General features: G+C 45.2%; 1 protein-coding gene and 1 long non-coding RNA gene across 4 annotated transcripts in view; one reads left to right on the forward strand and one right to left on the reverse strand.

The window, feature by feature from the left end:
- RHBDF2 (rhomboid 5 homolog 2) overlaps nt 1–7,434 on the reverse strand; it is an 82,993-nt gene extending 75,559 nt beyond the window's left edge. For both annotated transcript variants that reach the window (XM_044453805.1, XM_044453806.1), the window contains exon 1: nt 7,331–7,434. The gene's annotated coding sequence lies outside the window, so the exon portion shown is untranslated. The remainder of the gene's footprint in view (nt 1–7,330) is intronic.
- Nucleotides 7,435–7,672: 238 nt separating this feature from the next.
- On the forward strand, nt 7,673–21,023 carry LOC123035515. 2 transcript variants are annotated; one of them, XR_006416970.1, is made up of 3 exons: nt 7,673–8,468; nt 9,976–10,119; nt 20,741–21,023. It is a non-coding gene; the product is annotated as an uncharacterized LOC123035515 (long non-coding RNA). The 2 variants fall into 2 exon arrangements; XR_006416971.1 differs by lacking the exon at nt 20,741–21,023 and adding an exon at nt 19,371–19,476.
- The last annotated feature ends 315 nt before the right edge of the window (nt 21,024–21,338 follow it).

Genomic DNA, 21,338 nt, shown 5'->3' on the forward strand with positions numbered 1-21,338 from the left:
AGTCAGTAAAGAAAGTGGAAAAACTAAACAACCATTCACAAAACTGACTTTGGACATTGGTCTTGTTGAAAACAACTGAGCACAGGCTAGTAGCCCTGTGGAAGACTACCTCTGGAAGACTCCTCCTCAGGTGTCCCCACCACTATTAATATTACCAGCAGCAGCAGCCTTTCCAGTGGACTATATATTGAGGGAGATGGGGAGGGAAATGGGGCCGTTCCATTTCAAGCATCCCCCGCCCCTCCCCATTCCTTTTTCCTTGCCTGTTGTGTGGGTTTAGATTGTATGCCTGAGGGCAGTGTTGTGTTGTACTGATTATACCCAAGCTGCTCTGGGAGACGGTCTTGTTGAGAAGCTGAGTAAAAATACTTTCAATAAATAAATACTGGTGTAGTAATCATGGGACTAGAGATCCCATATTACAACACTAGTATCATGAAGATTATTGCTATGTGCTCTTTGTGTTTATATTTTTGTGAGAAATGTTATGGGGTGGGGGTAAGTCGGGAGAATCCTAAGAAAGTAAAATAGAAATACCTGCCTCATAGAGCTGGAGTTTTTGCTGAGGGAGGTATGAAATGAGCAATGTCTTATAACCTATGAGAAAAGCAAGCAGGCAAGCTACACATATTATTCCCATGCACAAGTAATCCAATTAGAGCTGCTCTGCATTTTGCATAGCAATCATATTTGCCATGAATGCACCAATTTTATGCCATTATTTCCTGCAGCAAATGCATGCAGTCTGAATGACAAGCATGGACCCTTAAACACCCAGTATGAAAGCCCTCATTGGCCCATGGCTTGCTAAAGTGCTTGTGGGTGTTCCAAGGCTACACATCTGCCGCATAAAATAGGGTGCTGATCAAAGCAGGAAATCTCAGGATGGTGAGATAGAAATAAGTCATTATTCATGTTCCTAATACAGATTCGGATCTGGCTCTGTGCTTCCTATAGCAGGGCTGGACAACATTTAGGCCGCAACATCTGAAAGGCCACAACTCCCATCATCCACACCCTTGCTAAGCCAGCTAGGGTGGATAGGAATTACAGGACCACAAGATGATCTCATGCCTGCTAAGCTACACTGATGGACAACTGCTCTCCAGGATTTCAGAGGGCAACTTCTTGGACCTTAGCTGCAGATGCCAGGGATTGATTGACCCTTCTGCCAGCAAACATGTCTTCCTCCACTCCATCTTGGAGAGCAGAGGCCATACTGAGATCAAGGGCAATTAAAATGTGATGCTTGGCTGTCAGCATTGCTTTCAAAAATCACATGGATTGTGTCAACTTTATATATTTATGAATGAGTTAGTTAAACTTGCATAGCACTTGGTATATCAAAATCTCTCAGCATATAAGTAACTTATCCTTGCAGGCAAGGCATCCAGATTCCTTAACCCAAAGAAAAAATAGAAGATCACAAACAGTGGAAATCATTTGCGCATTAAAAACAGAGCCACCTCTCTCTAGTGCAGTTTTGTTTTGGGTTTTTTTTTTTTTGAAAGAAATTCAGCAAATCCTTCAGCTTTCATTATTGCTCCAGATGTTTAATTTTTACTGAAATCATTCAGTTGGGAGAATCCGGCATAAGCTACCTTGACATTCTCTCACTGGGCCCTACTGTAAATGATGTTAAAATGATGGCAGAGCACAAAAGACACAGGGCCAAATCCAGAGTAGCATTTAGTGGAGTTCCACTCACACTGGAGGAAGGGAAGAGAAAAGCAACACTCACTATTTTTCCTCCCACCGTTCTTTGCTTTTGTTAGCATTGCAGTCATTTCATCCTAGCAAAAGTACACAGGTCAAGAAGACACCACCAAGAAAGATATAGTCAGTAGACTTCAGTGCTGCAATTTTAAACATATGCATAATGTGAACAGGCCACAGTGGCAATTGTGCCATCACTGCAGAGCTGTTCTTTATGAGGTTGGCAGGCTCTCCTTGCCGTGCTGTGCCAAATGTCATTCCAACAACTTATTACTATCACAATTTAGGGCACAATCTTAAATATCATGGGGCATGCTGGAAGATGTAGCCCTGTTTTTCTGCCTAAACATGCACAAGATTGTACCTTCGAGGGATGCAGAACTGTGCCAATTTATGTGGTACCTTGATGACTGGACTGTCTTTCAAATGACACAGATGAAGATCCAAGCTTGTTTCATTTATGTCTATATTGCTCAACAGGCAAAGCTCTCTGGACAGTTCACCAAAATGCTCCATCTGACACCACTTTGGCCCAGTTTCTGACAAGACCTTTGCATGATGTTACATTTCTTTTGCTTATTATTTATTTACTGCTCTTGTATACCGTTCACAGCTAACAAAGCTCTCAGAATGCTTAGAGCAAAACAAACAATATAACAGGACAGAATTTAAAATACATACAGTAGTGCAGCAACTAATCACAACGATGTATAACAATAAAACAGAATCTATAAAAGTAAAATCCACCCATGAATGCCCTTCCACCCTTGCCTGCCCACATCATATACACACTCCTACGTCACAGCGTGTACAAGCCTTTAATGGTGTCCTTACCATAATCAATAGTAAAAATAGTATAAATGAAACAAACAAATGGCAATAATTAAAAGCAATAAGAAAATCAATGAAAATCAATAAATGTAATTTTAATAGTTAAAATTTACAATTAACAATTTGTAATTATTCCACAGTATCCATATGGCACAAAAATAAAAATGTAATAAAATAATAGCAATTAAAATTGATAGTTAAAATATAAATAAAATAAAAAGGTTTTGGCCTGGTGCCAAAAAGTGTAACACATTGTGACAGGTGCCCGTCTCTGCAAAGCTGGTTCCATAACTGGAGCGCCACAGTGGGAAAGGCCATTTGTTGGAAAGGGCGGTTCCAGGAGAAGGACCTCTGTAGTGGACTTTAAAGCTGGGCAAGCTCATATGGGAGGAAGTGTTTCTTAAAATATCCACGCCCTAAGCCGTTTAGGTCTTTATATACTAGCATAAGCACTTTAAAGTGGGACCTGATTGCAATCTGAAGCCAGTGGAGCTGATAAAGTATTGGTGTTATGTGTTCCCACTTGGAAATTCCTGCCAAAAGGTGGGCAGCTCCATTCTGGACAAGCTGAAGCTTCTGGACTTCAAGGGAAGCTCCACGTATAGTACATTACAGAAGTCCAAATGAAGGTTACCAGTGCATAGTTCAATGTTGCTAACTCCTGCTTGTCTAGATAGGGACACACCTGATGGATTAATCGGAGTTGATGGAAATCAGTTCTAGCCACTGAGTCCACATGATATTCCAGGGAAAGCTATGAGCATCCTCAAACTCCATAAGCTGTTCTTCAGAGTGCAACCCTGTCAAGGACAGGGCAACTATCCTTTATACAGACTGAGGACCCAGCTACCAGTAGTACCTCCATCTTGTCTGGATTTAGTTTCAATTTATTAGCCTTCATCCAGTCCATGACTCCACCGAGACACTGATTCAGAACTGTCACTGCCACACCTGAATTAGGTGACAACAAGAGGTAGAGCTTCACCCCAAACCCCCAGATGACCTCACCCAGTGGTTTTGTGTAGATGTTAAAGAGCATGGGGGAAAATATGGACCCCTGTGGTACCCCACAGCAGAAAAGCCATGGCACACAGTAGCATGGGGGAAAAGAGTAAAGACCTTTATCGACCACCTGGCCCTAGGGCCCGGGCCTGCTCCATCTTGGCCCTGAGCACCACCTTCTGGAAATGGCTGGCCAAGCAGGAGCCAAACCACTGGAGCTTGGTGCCTCCAACTCCAAACTCAGCCAGCCTATCCAGAAGGATGCCATGGTTGACAATATTGAAAGTCGCTGAGAGGTTCAGGAGAACAAGCAGGGATGCATTGTCCCTGTCCTCCTGGCAAAGGTCAGCTCACAGGGCCACCAAAGTAGTTTCGCTGCCAAACCTAGGCCTGAAACCTAACTGAAATGGATCTAGATGGTCAGTTTCCCAGAAAAGAAGGATCATTCTCCAGTCACACGGTCTGTTACAGTGCTGCCTCTGTCAAGGGCAGCTATTCCAAGGCCATTCGTATCAACTTCAACTGTAATCCTATGCCTATTCACCTGGGATAAACCCCATGGGATGCAGTGGGTCCCTAATGCTGTCCCGGTAGATAAGAGGTCAGAATGGAACATGTGATCAGTATGGGACAAGTCTGGACATGACAGGAAGCTCTGAGGCAATTCAGGTTCCCAGTGGCAGGGAGGAGCCATGCACACAAAGTGGATGCAAATATGACCTCCTCATGCACAGCTGCATGACCACGGGGAGCCCAGCCAGTAGGTGCAGTCCTAGCTTATCTCCACACCTGGCATATGTTAGAGGGCAACACCCGAAGAGCAGCCTGAGTCTCCCTTGCTGACCCCTGCTCCACTGGCACAACAATTCCTATTACCTGGACTTCAGCAGTTAGTTATATTACTGCTATTTAATGGCATTAATATCAAAGGGGGGAATATCCTTCCTCCAGTTGCTAGGACTGGAGCTTAATGGAACTCACTGGGTCAATTGTTCAAACAGGTAAAATGTTTTGCCAGCAATCCATTTTGAGGAAGAAATGGGCACATCAAGAATCCAGTCAAACGTTGGCCACTTACTCCTCACCACTATGGGAGTTAGCACAATAACCCCCCTCCCTACTTTTGGAAGCAAAAGGGATTTTTTCACAGAGATGTCCTCACATGTTTATGTAACTGCCCAAAACATTTGTTTCTGGAAAGAGGAGGGGAAAGGAGACTATATAACTGGATTTGAGCCAGGAGTGGCCTCATTCTGGTGTCAAGGTTTCTCAACATTATGAAGGCATGATGGAATGTTAAGTGGCGTGGCGTTTTATCAAATGCATGCCAAGTAACAAAAGCCACCGAGTATCATAAAGTACTCTGAAGCGAGCCTGAAGGAATCAAGTTAGTAAATTGTGTCTAAAGAACAACAAACTCCATAAAAATGGTTGCTGACTGGCATAGTATGAATGACTAACAAAGTACAAACCAAGTTTTACTATTTTCCTTGTCTCTGCTCACTTGCCAGACTTTGAGCTGACCGGGATCCAAGTATAGCTCTGTTAGCTTATCAGCACTTTTTATTTTTTTTCTAACAATCTCATTGGAGAGTTCTCCAATAAGGAATTTCAACTAGATTAGAAATTATCTGAGGATTCCTTCCTTCTCAGTTTGTGTGTAGCCTGGCCCTATAATTGAACCAGTACAGTCCTTTATTGATAGAGATACTAGTTTCTATCAAGGATAGGCTGGACGTGCACATGGTGGGCATGTCGTGAGTGGAGCCGGCTGGTGCCGGAGGTCAGACTAGATGGCCCGGGAGACCCCTTCTGACTCGCTCTGTTTCTATACTACAATTCTCTCATTTTGTCTGCCTGTTAAAATCCTATCGCATCAGGAGACCATTCCCCCTTATTAGAGCAATTCTATACCTGCAACTCTTATCACTCACCCTATTATACATTATGTGTATTATGTGGCAGGCATAATGCACTGCTTGAATTAAGCTCAACCCCCAAATCAAGCCAGAACTTGAGAACCCAGCACTCAGCCAGTCAAATATGCTAGGGAAATCCACAAGAACAACATAAAGAAGAAAAGCATTCTCTGTTTGTTTACCTCCAGTATCTGGCTATCAGACATACTCAGCCTCTGGGAGGTTTCATTGCTGCAACAAAAGAAGCCACTGCTATCCCCAGTTCATGGCACAACAAAAACTCTTAAGTTCAGTATGTGCTGTTCTAAGCAGTTCTTCCTTCTGCATGCCTTCCTAAATCATGGATAAATTTCAATAGATGAGTATGTGTTCTACTATTTAAAAAGAAAGATCATTCTCCATTCACACCCTCTGCACCATTCATGATTTGGTAAGTTTCTATTCAAACATATCCTGCTGATGTCATTCTTGCCTCTCCGATCTAAAAGTCCCTACTGTTTAATCTTTTCTTTTGAATCAGGCTCCTTCACCCCTTGCTATGATTTTTCTATACTCTTCTCCCTAACATTACTTCTGCCTTTTGGGAGACAGGATGATCAGGCTTGCATCTTAAATAACATTGGGAAGTACCAGAACCTTTATATAAAAGCAGCTTGTGCAATTCAAACAAAGTACCAATGCCGTAGCCATAGGAAACTTTACCCCTTCCCCTTCCATAACATGGTTGCCTGGTCACTACCTGTCTTCTTAAAGTGTAGGGCTACTTCAAGGAGTTTCTTTTTCTTTACCTAATTTATAACAATCTCCACAGCACAAGGCTAACATGTTCCATTATGGTATAAGCTTTCACAGGCCAGAGCCCATGAAAGTTATGCCATATTCAAATTGATAGTCTTTAGAGCTGCCACTTCTGTTTCCTGATTCAATGAGGTTATCCATGGCAACACGGGCCACCTTAATTTGTAAGTACAATTTTGCTTGAGATTTCCGAGAGATATTCCCAAATGCATGCACTGCTAACTCAAAGATCACCAAAAATCTGCAAGCCTTTGAGTTCTCCAGATCCATTCATCAGGAAGATGTTAACAAAAAGCAAGTTGGCAGGAAGGGGGGGGGGGAGCTAATGCTGCAGCCTGTAAGAGTCACTGCTTCTCTCTCTCTCTCTCTCTGTGTGTGTACATCAGAAAATGTATCTGAACGTAGGTATTATCTCAGCAGAGCCTCCCCCGGACATTTCATCATGTTAAAACGCCACTGGCAGAATCTGAACATTGGCGAGTTGGAGTGCAGCCCAGGCTACAAGTGAGTGCACACTCAGTTGGAGGAAGGCCCCACGGGGAGACACGAAGACTTCCCTTTCTGAGTAAATACATCTTACTTCTCTCATTATATATTTTTCTCTGAAAAGGATTACAGCCTCACAGAAATTAAAAACCAAGAGGTAAAATCCATAAATTAGTCACTGGGATAATTGTATGAGTGTGTGCGGGTGTGCGTGGGGGTGAATACTAGAGTAACAAGGAAGAGAAAAGGCAGAGAAAAGCGTATGTCGAAATACTGGGAGTTTAAAACTTTTTCAGTAATAGCGTGAACTTACTCCACTATGGCTGAGGAACCAGACCGAGAGCCCGGGCAGTCCGGCAACACGAGGAGCCACACAGGACCCCTCGCCCTCCAGATACCGGGTGGGGGGGGGGGGCGCGCGCGAGATAAAGAGGGAGGGAGGGAGAGAGAGAGAAAAGGAAGGAAACGCGGGAAGAAAAGAGGAGAGGGAGGGCCGAGAGAGTTCACACCTACTCGCGACACTTCTTTGGGGAAAGAAAGAAAGAAAGAAAAGAATCCGGGCGAAACGCAACACTTACAGGCTCGCGTCAAAGTTTGGCTCCCCTCGGGCGGCCGCGGTTGGGGGCGCACGCGGAGTTGCCGGCTGCAGAGCCTCGCCCGCCCTCGCTCCTTCTTCCTCGGCGATTTCCGATCCACCAACCGCGCGGCTGCCCCACCTCTACCGCTCGCAACCCGGGCAGTCGCGCGTAGCCGCCAGGGGAAGAGGAGGGCGCGGGCAGGGGGAGAACGACCCCAGGAGCGGCGACCGGGTCGAGCTGTCAAAGGAGAAGAGGAACCGAGCCAGAAAGGAGCGAGTTCCGAAGTCAGCCAGCGCGGGAAGATCGAGACCAGCTCCCAGCCGCGCACGCCGGAGCAGGAGCACCAGCAGCAGCGCCGCCGCCGCCGCCGCCCTTAGTAGCCGCGCGTCCAGCGCGCCGCATCTACTCGAGAGGAAGAGTCCAGGCGAGCCCGCCTTCGCTCGCCGCCGCTCTACCTGGAAGAGTAGCGCGGGGCGGAGCCGAGCCCGGGGGCGGGGCGGAGCGCCAGTCAGGCGAGGAAGGCAGGTGGGAGACCCGGGCACGCTGGGGAGTGAGCGGCTTCCTCTTCTCGAAAGCGCCGTCATCGGGAGCAGTCCCTGCGTGTTGCGTCGCCTGTGAGGCTGCAATCCGACCCTGGGCCGGCGGGGATCCCGCGCTCTTTGGAGCGGAGCGGGAGAACGCAGGTGGGACTAGGTGCTGTCAATTTACGGTCCTAGGCGGCAGTGTGACCGTCCAGCTCGTCAGAGAACCGGGCCGTGGGGAAGCGGTCCTGTGTCCGACTGCCTTTGTTCTGGAGGAGAATCGCGAGACATACCGCACCGGCTTGGAGTGCCAGAACTGAACGGAGCTCCCGGAGCTCTTTCCGCACGAAATCCACTCCTGATTTACTCCAAAGCTTTCTTGGTTTCAGCAGTATAATGGGGTGGGTGGTGCGGAGCCACTGTGTTTTTAAACTATTGCGATTCAGAAAATCCTTGAGGTTCACCCAGAGATCTACCCCAGTAGATCCCAGCATATCTTCTGCCCACTCCCAGTCAGAGATCTGCACATTGGACTGGAGCCGAGACTCCAAAATGAAATGCAGTTTCTCTTCCTCAGAATGTAGTATGATCTTGAAATGTGGCAGATGGGGACAAAGGTAAGGTGACCCCCCTCCCCGACACGCACACATTAAAGACCTCTGTGTGTGACCTTTGGGATCAGAGGGTGGGACCTGGTAGCTGGGGGAATACATTTAACCAGGAGTACATGGGGCTCCTAAAGTAAATCCTGCCCACACAGCAACTGAGAAAAAGGAAGAAATAGAGCTCCTAGGACTCTTCTACTGAGTTCATGGGCAGAATAGGCACACTGCAACAAGTAACTTGGGAGTAAGTGCCACTCAACTTCATGTGACTTGCTTTTGATTACATATTTATTATTTACTTGCTTATTTAAAACATTTGTATGCTGCCCAGTTGTGTCACAGCACCTCTGGGCGGCTTACATGCTCTTGGGTGGGGTTTCATGGCTTAAAGAGTGAGGGTGGACAATAATACCAGAACCTACAGTAGTCTGTAGCAGAGCAATTTAGAAATTATGTTGATGGTTTAGCCCAGTGAGACCTGTTAAGGAGTCCTAGTAGGATGCCTGAAGGCACTCTTTTTACACACTTCCCATTTTTTAGCATAAGTGGATTTCTGTGACTTTCTAGGAATTATATGTAGGTTTCAACAGAAAGTACACCAAATATTTAAATAAGCATCCATTTGAAATTGGTGCCAGTATGCCACCCATTCATTCTAATACTGAAAGTATTATAAGGTCCTCAGTCCAGTACATTATTGGAAGTGAGTGCTGATCCTTCGAATGCTGCAGTATGAGGCTTTTAGCTCTTGAAAGGGTGCAGAGAATCCATTTATGTTGACCATTTGTTAATTTCCATGAAGTAGATAAATAATTAAAATCAGCATGTACTTCAGTGAATACTAAAGGCTGTTCCACTAGAAAAATCGATCTGTAGTAACCTCCTCCCAAAAAGCAGCAACTGGTGGATGTTGCCAAAACAGATGCTTAAAAGAAGCATTGGCTGTGTTATACCACCAGCAATTAGCTGAATTAGTCGATCCCTTCTTAAAGGAAGTTGTAGCATTCAATAGACATGAAATTGTTTTGCTGAGTAAGTCATAATCCAAGATCCACATGTGACAGTCCACTGGTTAGTTATGTTGCTGTGATGACCACAGCAATTTCTCAAATTTCCAAATCTGCTCACAAGTCCAGAAAGGTTGAAGAGCCCCAGCATGGTCAGTGATGGTCCTGGGAATATCCCAAATTACTGCTTAGACAAACAGGAAACCAGGGAGTCCCTGACAGTGAGTTAGCTGCTGCATATCACAGAGCTGAGTTGATTTTGTAGAGTTATACCTAAGGGCTTCTCTACAGGAGGCCTTTATCATGCTTTCATGATCCCTCACAGAAACTTGCAAGGCCCACTTCACAACATTGTTGGTCTTCAGAGCCTCTCCCTTTTTTATCCCAGCCTTTCTATCAGCTTTTTCTTTAGAGCAAAGGAAGTCTTAGTATTAAATTTTAAACTGCAACATAGTGGAACAAAGCCTCATGAGAAGTTATTAATCTGCTATCCTGTCTTAATATCATTGCAGAACCTTGTGGTCGGTACAAAATTTATACAGAAGCTGAGAATACAAAGGGGGGTGGGATCTCCCATGCAAAGGATGCATTTTTCTTCCTGCAACGAAAACAGGAAGCAGCCTCAGCAAAGTAGCGGAATAAACCCCTCATAAAAGGTACATGGCAGGATATGTCTTATTGCATGGTTTGTGTGTGTGTGTGTGTGTGTGTGTGAGTTATGTGATTCAGATGCGCTCTTTGAAAACAAATACAGTATTAAGCTTGAATAACACAGATCAGTTGGTTATATATAGGCCTTTGTCTCACTTTAATATGGTACAGATCTATGGGTGGGGTCCTTCTTTACATCTCCAGCCATTATTAAGCAAATAACCTTACTATTTATAGATTCCATATGCAGGCGGTTCACTCAGGAAAAAGACAGCTCTCTGTAATGCATTCACATTTAAGTCAGGATCTGAACTTTGTATTCCTTTCATCTGTAGAACAAAAATAGAAGTAGTAAACTAAAATCAAGGAGGCAGCTCTTGTAACACACTGCTATTATCCTCATCATCTACTCAACAGTCACACAAACCTGGCATTTCTCTGCTTTCCCTCAAGTGCTCACTCTTCTCTGTAAAATGATAAATGTACTAAAAGCTCAGCCAGCACACATGGAGTGTCTCACACACCCTGTGTAGTGGAAAGAATGAACGAATGAATGAATGAAAATACAGTACTTGAGGACCTACTTAGTCTCCTTTGAAGTCAGGCTTTAGCATTTGGTAAAAACTTGCAAACTGTGCATCAGCAGGCCTATATGATTCAGAAATGAAACTTTCAGTCTGATTAAAGTAGTTCAAGGATACTGCAGTAGGTGTAACTCTTCTGTTAGCTTTACAGAAAGCCAAGCAATGGTAGCCCTATTTGTGTACTACTCGCAAGAGTAGGGAAATCACTGTAGAAAGGGCAGAAGGGCCATACAGGTAGTCTAGCCCCAAAATTGTACAGCTCCTCCCGTGGTCACCACTGAGCATAACTACAGAGGCTGCAAATCTGTACCTATGGATGCCCCATGTGCAATTTAGAATCCCAATTATGCAGGGCTTTAAATTGCACAGGAACCTCTGAGTACAAGAGCCCTTCACGCTTCAGTTTTATGGAACATGGCATTCTCTTAAAGATACCAAACGTGAGTTTAGGAAGTAAAGATGGGGTAGCAACACTAGGATGAGGGGAAATTAAAAGCAGATGGAAGCGAGAAGTCTCAGGGGAAAATAACTGGCAGGGAATTATATTTTCTAATGTTCTCTGGGCAGAAAAGGCTCTCACTTTTCCCACACACTTTACTTCAAATGCAAATCCCCAAAGTGGCTTTAAAAGGGGCAGGGACTACTGGGACTACTTTATACTTAGTGTAGTGTATTGTACCATTTCCCCCATACTTTCTAAACAATCTCAGACCTCCATTCTCAAGGTGCAAGTATATATCTTTAGGAGTGTAAATGGGTAAGATGGAAATGCATTTCCTACAGAAACCCAAAATTTAGAATTACTTAGCTAACAAAGGAGCAAATGGGTAACTCAGTATAGGGAAATAGCTTGGAAATGGTGTATCCATTGAGGGCCATTGATTTGGGCAGGAGGTATATCTAGCCAGGATTCTTTCTATAATTTAAATTGTCACAAAACAATGTTAAATAGATTTCAGTTTTCCAGCTACAGCAAGCTGGTTTACCTCTTTTCCTGTCTGACTTACAGTATTTATTACATTTTTATCTCGCCCTTCCTCCTAGGAGAACAACTTGGGGTGGGGTGGGGTGGGGTGGGATAGTTCTCCTGCCACATTTATCTTCATAACAATCCTGTACAGTAGGTTAAACTGATTGTAATTGGTTTAAAGGTTTCAGTGAGCTTTGAGGTAAAGTAGGGTCTTGAACCCCAGTTAGCCATAAACCTTACAGCAGTCTAAAGAGGCAGCTAACCGTGAGAAATAACAAATAACCCAAGTCTTGCGGGTCCACATCTAAACAGTTATCTACCCCTGTGCACCATCATAGGCAGATCAGAATGTGGGCTGCTGTAGTGCTCTTACCATGCTAGTCATCATATTCAATCCAAAGCATGCATCTACTATTTCTCTGCAATAATTTGATTCTCCAAGGCACATGGGAGAAATTGTCACCTGGTGTCTGGAATCTGCCTCCCTCTCCCACCATGTTCATCTGGCTACCAGTGGAGCTTTCAATGCAAGCATCCCTTCTAGGGATCAGAATTTAGGATTGGCTGAGAGGTCCATTTGTCCATTAACTCACACCTGCCTGAACCCAGATACAAAACAAAGGCAGGCTGGTGCAAGATGTGTTGCGCCTTGAGCTGAAGGCCATGTTAACCTCCCTTCTGTATCCCACATAGTGGCCTAGTAGTTAAAATGTACTTCCACACTTGTGGTAGGATAGCGCCCCCTACCAGCAGGCTGAGGCAGCAGGCTAGTTTAGCAAGACTAGAATAGGCTGGGGAAAACAACCTGCAACAAGTTTAATTCCTGAGGAACAGCCAGGCCCTGACTCTGCTAGCTAGCACCCAGTATCCACTGTTTGAGGCAACTGCCTTTTTCTGCCCATGGTAAGGCTGGCCCAGACAAACATCCTATTATTTCTATGCTCCAACATGATCACTGGCACCCTTTAAAAATAATGATTACCACGATCTCTGGGAGAATCCCATCTTTTTGCATTTCCATCTACTCTTACTTACTGCTTTTTCAGCTAAAGCTCAGTTCCAAGTGGTACAACTTAGATGTCAAGCAGGGTACTAGGGTAAACAAGACTCAGTTTAGGATAATTGAAGCCAAATGGCGCTCATCACTGGGGGACCAAAGACAAGATCTGGCCAATTTACAACTTAGTTGAGCTGAAGTAACAATATGCAAACTGATACTCCATTTAAAACTTGAGGCAATTACACAGAGCTGTGCATGAAAGATTAGTAGTTTGGCCTCATCCGGTGTTTACTTAGTAATTAGCCACACTAAGCTCAGTGAGACTTACTCCCAAGTATGTGTGTGTGTGTGTGTGTGTGTGTATATATATATATATATTTAGGATCATATCCTAACATTGGCAAATACTACCAGACTGGCAGATTGCCATTCTATTGAATTGCAATACTTACTGCATGCAATCAGTATTATTATTTGAGCTAAATGGTCCTGATGGCAGGACAAGCTGAGACTCCAAAAGAGTGAAAATAAATGCTGCCAAAGTCCTCCTAGCCTTTTGAAAAAATCCTCCTTTCTGCTTGCATGTATCTAATAAAATCAGAGTACAGTGTGATGTAGGAAGATGGCTACTATAGCAAAGCTTGTTTAGAAAATTAAGCAGTAACCACGTTTATAAAACATCAGTGGCAATTTGTCATGTATTGGAATAATAAGCATGGGGACAATGTTCTGCCATATCCCTTGTCTTTTATAGTATGCATCTTTGCACTGATTTCATTTTAATTAAAATAATCATTTTATTGGAAGCAATCCTCATTGAACAAACTCAGTGGGACTTACTTGTGGGTTAATAATGCGTGCAAGTTAATGAAACAGACTGGAGAACAATGCAATAGTTCATATTTGTTCCTCACACATAAAACAGTGTACTTGGATTACAGGCATCCTACTGAGGATGGAAGGAGCATGGAGGTGAAAGCCACCTCTGCACTTTTCTCACAGTGTGTGTGGAGTTAGAGGGTTAGGATTGTGCTGGGTTCAAATCTCCACTGTTCCGAGTAAGAGGAGCAGTTGCTCTTGGCACACATTCCCAAGGCCTGGTCATTTGGACCCGGTGGACGAGGAGGAGCAGGAGGAGGGCTGGAATGTGGGCCAGTTCCAGCCCCTGAGATGAGAGAAGCGGAGATGCTGGTCTCAAGGCCAGGCTCCCCAGGTGTGCGAGCGGCCTCTGAGAATGACCGAGAAGTACCGCTGGTGGGAGGGAGCTTGGAACAGAGAAGTTTGCCGAGACAGACAGGGCAGGTAAGGCTCTCGACCTCCTGACACGACATCTGCAGAAGAGGGTGGCCCAATTAGAGGATCAGCACGCAAGGAGGAGGTGAGCTCATTTCCAGAGGCTGTTCTGAGGAGGAAATGGAATGGGAACCATATATATCAGGATAAGCTCCTAGGAAGAAAAGATGGAGTATAAAATTTATTTATTTATTTATTTAGCAAATTTCTATGCCGCCCCATTCACTGAAGCCTCGGGGCGGCTCACAAAGAGCCTCGGGGCGGCTCACAAAGCATTCCCCAAGCATTTAAAAGTTTTTAAAATGCTGGATTTTGTTGGGAAAAAATTCCATACTGTCTGTTCCCAAATGCACAATATACATGTTTCCACAAAGCTGGAATATCAGTACGTGACCCTTTAAAAATAACGAAGGGTGCAATCCAGTGACCACTAGGTTGTGACCAGGGGGCCATAAGAAAATTTGGAGTGCCAGCTCTGACCTCTGATTGTTTACAGATGATATATTCAGAATGTTCTCCCCTCACCCGCACAACTGGCATGGCCCTTTCTGTGTTGGCTCCTGCTCCCAGGTCACAAATGTGATTTGAGGCTGGCACTGGGAAGACATTTCAGAGGGCGAGGAGGGTAGGAGTGAGGCTTTACTGGGTAGGACGCATCCCGGTGGTGCCTTAGCCCCTCGCCTCATGAGCAGGAGTAACGCACAGCTAGTCAGCATTGCACACGTCAGTATTTTGCAGAGCGAGAAAAGTGCAGAGGTGGCTTTCACCTCCGTGCTTCCGTCCTTAGTAGGATGCCTGTAATCCAAGTTCAGAGGGCTGCAGAAGGGGATCCTGCTTGTGCTGCCTGTGACTGTGAGAGATTTTACACATATCTGAGTTTTTAATTTTATTCTCTGAATAAGACAAAAGCTGAAATTTGATGGTGTAGTAAAAGTGTCTCTTTCCAACCAAGCTTTCTTCCATTCCAGCAGTCCAATTATGGGGTTTTGTCACCATCTGCTGGGAGCATCAATTAATGCAGTTTTTACAGGGCTGCCTCCAAATACAGACCAGCCTTCCTGAAGCTGGTGCCCTTCCACCATGCACTCAAGCTACTATTCCCCCCCCCCCCCCGCCCAAGAGAGAAGGCAAACATGTTCCCAGAGGGGGCCCCCTTGTGGACTGCCAACATGAGAAAACCACACATCACAAAAAGGAGGCCAAGGGGGACTTGAAATTGCATGATATTTGCATGAGTTGCTTTATAAGTATCAATGCAAATTTGTTAGAATTTATATTGAAATATTGGCCATCTCACCATAGTGTGGAAGACTGTCACCAATGACTCTAGCAAACACCCTAGAAGACAGAATGAAGATCCAGGGCGATCTTGATAAACGTGAACACTGGGCTGAAAGCAACAGAATGAAATTCAGTAGGGACAAGTGCCAAGTCCTCCACCTAGGAAAAAGAAACCAAAGGCATCAATACAAGATGGGGAATACTTGGCTCAACAGAACTGAAAAAGATCTTGGAGTAATTGTGGACAATAGGCTAAATATGAGCCAACAATGCAATACAGCCGCCAAAAGGGCAAGTGCTATTTTGGGATGCGTTAACAGAAGTATTACTTCCAAATCACGAGAAGAAATAGTTCCTCTATACTTCTCACTAGTCAGACCTCACCTGGAATACTGTGTGCAGTTCAGGGCACCAAGATTTAAGAAAGATGCAGGTAACTTAGAAAGGGTCCAGTGGAGGGCAACAAAAATGATTCAAGGTTTGGAAAGACTGCCCACTGAGGAGAGACTGAGAGAACTGGGCATGGTCAGCCTTGAGAAGAGAAGACTGAGGGGGGACATGATATCCCTCTATAAGTACTTCAAAGGCTGTCACAAAGGAAATTCAAGATCTCTTCTTGCTGATGCCAGAGTGTAGGACACGGAATAATCAATTCAAGTTGTGACAATCCAGATTCAGGCTAGATGTTAGACGTTTCCTCACTGTCAGAACAAATCGACAGTGGAACCACTTGCTGAGAGAGGCAGTGGGCTCTCCCACACTGGAGACATTCAAAGAACCTGGACAGCCACCTGAGTGGGATGGGGTAACGTGGTGTCCTGCAACAGCAGGGGGTTGGACCTGATGGCCTTCCTGGCCCCTTCCAACTTACTATTCTATGATTCTATGCCTTGTGTGTTTTGCTTTGTCCAGGTACTGCTAATGGGCCATTTCACTTCCTTCTGTGGTTCTTTAAATTTAGATCATACTTGGTTTCAACCCCCCTTCAAACGGAGGCTGCCTTCAAATGGAGGACAGTCCACTAGCAGACCTTCATATATAGGATTGCCATTTGTAAACAAGGACTTTGCAGGTATCTGAAAGGTTGTCACAAAGAGGAAGGACAAGATCGCTTCTCCTTCACTCCAGAGTGCAGGACACAGAATAAAGGTAAAAGAAACTAGATTTAGACTAGACACCAGGAGGAAGTTCCACACTGTCAGACCAGTATGACAATGGAACCCTTTACTTGGGGAAGTTGTGGGCTTTCCCTCACTAGAGACATTCAAAAAGCCTCTGGACAGTTATCTGAGTGGGATGGTGGAACCTCGGGTCCTGCAATAGCAGTGGGTTAGACTCGATGGCCTACTGGTCCCTTCCAAATTTACTATTCTATGGCATGCAGCCCTTGTAGTTGCTATTCTGGGAGGGAGGTGACTTTGCAGGTGAACTCCAAAGGTAACAATAATGGGCCCTCTCCACATAGTAATCCTTGCCCAAATCCTTGTCAGGCTTGGGGAGACCTGAGCTCCACTGCTCAAGGTGCTTCCCTCCAGACCAAGAGAGGAGGGCACTTTGGAGCTACTCCCTCAAAGCCCAGGAGACACACATGCTAAGAACATCTTGTGTTCTCAAATGCAAGGGGTGCTTTACCAAGTGAATGGTCTTATACAGGGGGAAAGACTTAGTGAGAAACTGCTAATACAGCCAAAGGTCTGACAAAAAAGAAAGTTTATTTTGGAGGGTGGGGAGGAGGAAAAGCAACACTCACACACAGAATTCTAAATAAAGATGATCTAACTTAGCTGGCTACATTTTGCTTACTGTAGTAGAACTGTGGGTTTTGGAGCATAGGCAGAGTTCCCTACAGAGAGCCTTTCTCAGAGGTCGCATGACCATTTTTGGTGTTGCTGGGAGACAAACTGAAATGGCCCCTAGCTGGCCTCTTACCAGTACCTGCCTGCTGCTTTCTGTTTTGACCCCAGGGGCCTGATCCAGCCAAGGGGTCTCACTTCAGATTCTAGAATACTTAGGAAGAAACAAAACTGCCCTGCTCATGGGTGGCGCACAATTTATCGAATACAGTGCTGAAATACAGATGTAGACGATAAACAAGGGAGGGAGAGCTCACACTGCCATCCTCTGGCTGCACTGGCTCCGTCGGTGCTCCAGGGCCTTCAGAGTTGCCTGGGCAAGCAGTGTACCAATTCTCCCCAAGCCAATAACAGAAGCTGGCAGTACACACAGGGAGGGGGGACGGGGAGGGGCAAAGTCTTGTCCTCTCAGCAAAAGCAGCCTTTACCTGTAGAGGAAGGCAGCTCCAAAGCACTTTTCTCTGGTGCATTCCTAACAAGCCAAGGGCCTTGAACTGGCTTCAAGGAACTATCCAGTTCACAGTGAACACTGTGAAAGTTCTCTGCACTCCCTGCTGATCCTTAATAACCTTGCCATGTTTCCAGCAGAGCCTTTCCAGTGCAATGGGAAACTTCTCATTCCTGATATTAGTGGTCTAGCCAACAAATCAGAGAATTACTTGGTGGCTAGACCCACCTTCTTCATGATTCCAAACTTATGTCTGCTTCCAGCTGGATGAAACACTGATAAAGGTCTATTTTCGATACATAAAACCAGAGTGTTCCACACGTTTATGCTTCCTGGCAGAGTTCCAAATGTACTCTAGGGGGCACTGTTGATCTACATCAGAATGCAGGGGTGCCACGTATAGGGAGGGGTGACCAGTCTGGTTCAGGGAGTCACATTCTGGTGGATTGGCATAGCTTGGTCCCCCAGATGCTGGCCCATCAATCCAGTGCTGGTGCCAACTTGTTCTGACACAGGTCTTAAGCAGCCTACACTGTGTGCGCATATGTGCATGCTTTTAAAGCCAGGGAAATTTGTGTAACGTTTTGCCATGATTCTTGCAAATTGTGGCTCACCTTTAAACAAATTTCCCTGGCTTAAAAAAAAAAAATGACTCAGCTCATTTAAAAAATCAGAAGAAGGAGGGACTCTGACAGCTTTCTTCAGTCTGAGGTGCCTAAAGTCCTGGGTCAAGGGGCTTGCATGTGCCATGTGCTTTCATAGATTCATAGAAAAGCAGGGGCAGAGCGGACCAAGAAGGCCATCGGGTTGATGCAGGATGCCCAGTCACACCATCCCACTCGGACGACTGTCCAGTTTCACCTTGAATGTCTCTAGTGCGGGAGAGGCCATGAGCTCTCTTGGCAACAGGTTCCACCGTTGTATTATTCTGACAGTGAGGAAGTCCTTCCTGGTGTCTATCCTGAATCTGCTGTGCTGCAGTTTAAGTTCATTGCTCCATGACCTACAATCAGGGATGACTGAGAAGAGGTCATTTCCTTCCTCTTTGAGATAGCCTTTGAGGTACTTGCAGAGTGTTATAATATCCTTTTATAGTATTCTCTTCTTGAGGCTAAACATGCTCAGTTCTGTCAGCCTCTCATGGTAGCCCTCAGTTTTCAGGCCCTGGATCATCTTTGTTGCCCTCCTCTGGATCCTTTCAAGTTTTTCTGCATCTTTTTAAGCCTAGGTGCCCAGAACTGAACATCGTATTCCAGGTGAGGTCTGACAAGTGCTGAGTTAAGGGGAACTAGTGCCTCTCTTGTTCTAGAAGTAAAGCTTCTATTTATGCATCCAAAAATAGCATTTGCCCTTTTTGCTGTGGCTCATATTTAGCTTGTTGTCTGCAACAACTCCACAGTCCTTTGCTTTTTCAGTGCTGTTGAGCCTATTATTCTCCATCTTGTATCGATGCGATTTTGCCCCCTAGGTGGAGAGCTTGGCATTTGTCCCTGCTGAATTTCATGCCTTCTGCACAGAATTCTAGCTTGTCTAGGTTACCTTCTTTTGTGTTCCAGGGTGTTAGCTATTCTTCCCAGTTTCGTGTCATCTGCAAATTTAACTATTGTTCTCTGGACTTCCTCATCTAGATCATTAATAAAGATGTTGAACAAAACTGTCCCAGGACTGAGTGCCGTGCCCACCCCACCCCTCCATATACAGCAAATTGTTGCTCTGTGCATGCTGGGAAATAACACTGAAAGAAAGTTAAGTTCATCTTTCTCCAGTACCACTGTCCCGAGTACCAAGCATACAGAGCAACAACAGTAATCTCTGTTCTACCTCCAGAGACCCAAAGAGCTGAACAAGAAGACTCTGCAGAATTTTCTAGGAGCCAGGAGAGCAACAACCATTGTGCTCCCACAAAGCTTCTCTGAGCAGGAGAATTTTCTGGTGGGTTGTACCCTCTATCCCCCCCCCCCTGCATTTTTTACCCTCTGAAGTTTCTCATATAGTAGGTCCAGGAGCTTTCAAGGGAACTCCTCTGGCCCTTGGAAACTCTGGTTGTGTGCAGTGTCTGTGCCCAAATGGTGTGTGAATGGGTCGGGGGGGGGGGGGGGCTGGCCGCACCCACCGCAGCTCCTGGCTGGCAACCTTGCCGGTTTTCCTCCTCAAGGCAAAAAAGGTACCCCATCCTTGGTCTAAGATGAAATAGTCACATCCTTCCTTCCCTGTGTCTTACAATGTTAAATTGTAAGTTCTTAGGGAACAGGGACCTATCTGTGCTTTCTATATAACTCTGTAAGGCACCCCATACACAAAAGGCACAATCCTGTGTATGGTTACAGAAAAAAATCCAGCAACTCTCAGCATCCTAAAGAAGAAGATGAGGTTGAAAGTGGTGAAGAAGAACAGGAAAGTACAATTTGCCTTGTCTGCTCAAAGCAGCAGAATATGCAGTGTTCTTTCAACGACTTCAGGAGGTGTTCTTTGCCCAGTCCCCTTGTTGCCCAGTCCCTCTTTGGCCTGGGACTCCCCCAACTTGGGGAATTGTGAGCATCCTATGCAGGTCAGGAGGTCGCTGTTGTGCTCCTCCCACCCTGCAAAGTAGCTAGACAGCTGATTTTGGCTAACTGTGGCATTTCAAAGGGGAAGGAGGCCGAGATGCTGCTAGGATGCATCCCGCCTTGGTGGTGCTGCTCCCCTCCCCTGCTCCCCCCATGCCAACCCCCCAAACCCCTTCTCTGAGGTCACACTTACAACCTCAGGAAAGCGGTTTGCATGGGTCTTCCTGCTGCAGGGTCGGGCGCTCTGGGCGTGAATTCAGTGCTGGATGCTGTGGGAGCCTGCATAAGATCGCTTTGCCCAAAAGGTGCTTTTCTCCATCCTGCTCAGTGCTTCTCTCCGCTGGTTGAATGCTTTAGAGACCTGATTCTGCAGAACGGGAGCTCTGTCGTCGCATCGCATGCACATGCCTCTTCTGAGCAGCAGAGAGCAGCCTGGTTCTGTCGCGGCTGTGGCTGAAGAGTCTGCCCTGTTGTTTTCCTAACCGCTCCTGCGTATAATGACATGTTACATAAATGCCCCAGAGACTTGCCATTTCTAGCCAGTGGTGAACTTTCAGTTGTATTTCAAAGTTCATTTTTCCAGAACATTTTCTGAAAATATTTTCTGAATAGCCAGAGAATGAGCCATGTTTTGTCTTATTCTCTGTCTAGGTATGTAGAACGACCCTGCCTAATACACTGTGGGATGAACTACTCCACAGACCTGCTCCCCAACCTTTGTGGCTCCATGGGCACGTTTGGGAAACGACTGTGGCACATCACAAAATGTCTCATCGATGGATCACATTTTGTCTTCTGCTTGTCATGGCTTATCAGTCTCAGTTTATTATAACTATTCCATCTTTGCTGATTATTATCCTGTTTATTAACATTTTTCAGCAAAAGCCATTCTTTTGTGTCTATTGGACATCACGACATTTCTTAAACAATTGTCTAATTCAGCTAATTGCTGGCAGTGAAATATAGCCAGTACTTCTTTTAAATGTATGTATAGTCGGTGACCTGTAGTTTCTTCTTTGGGAAGCAGGTTATTACACAAATACATTTTGTACTGAAACAGTCTTTAATATATATTGATGCACATATTCTTTTAAATTATTTACCAGCTTCATAGAAATTAGCAAATGCTCAGCATAAATGCACTCTCTACTCCATTTTGCCAGCTAAAAGCCTGATAACACAAAACTGGAAGGATAAACACTCACCTCTTCTAATCCAATGGACAGGAAACCCTATGACACTGAATGGG

The sequence above is a fragment of the Varanus komodoensis genome, unplaced genomic scaffold (genome assembly GCF_004798865.1).
Source record: "Varanus komodoensis strain SLA01 unplaced genomic scaffold, ASM479886v1 scaffold7_1, whole genome shotgun sequence".
Taxonomy (NCBI): Eukaryota; Metazoa; Chordata; class Lepidosauria; order Squamata; family Varanidae; genus Varanus; species Varanus komodoensis.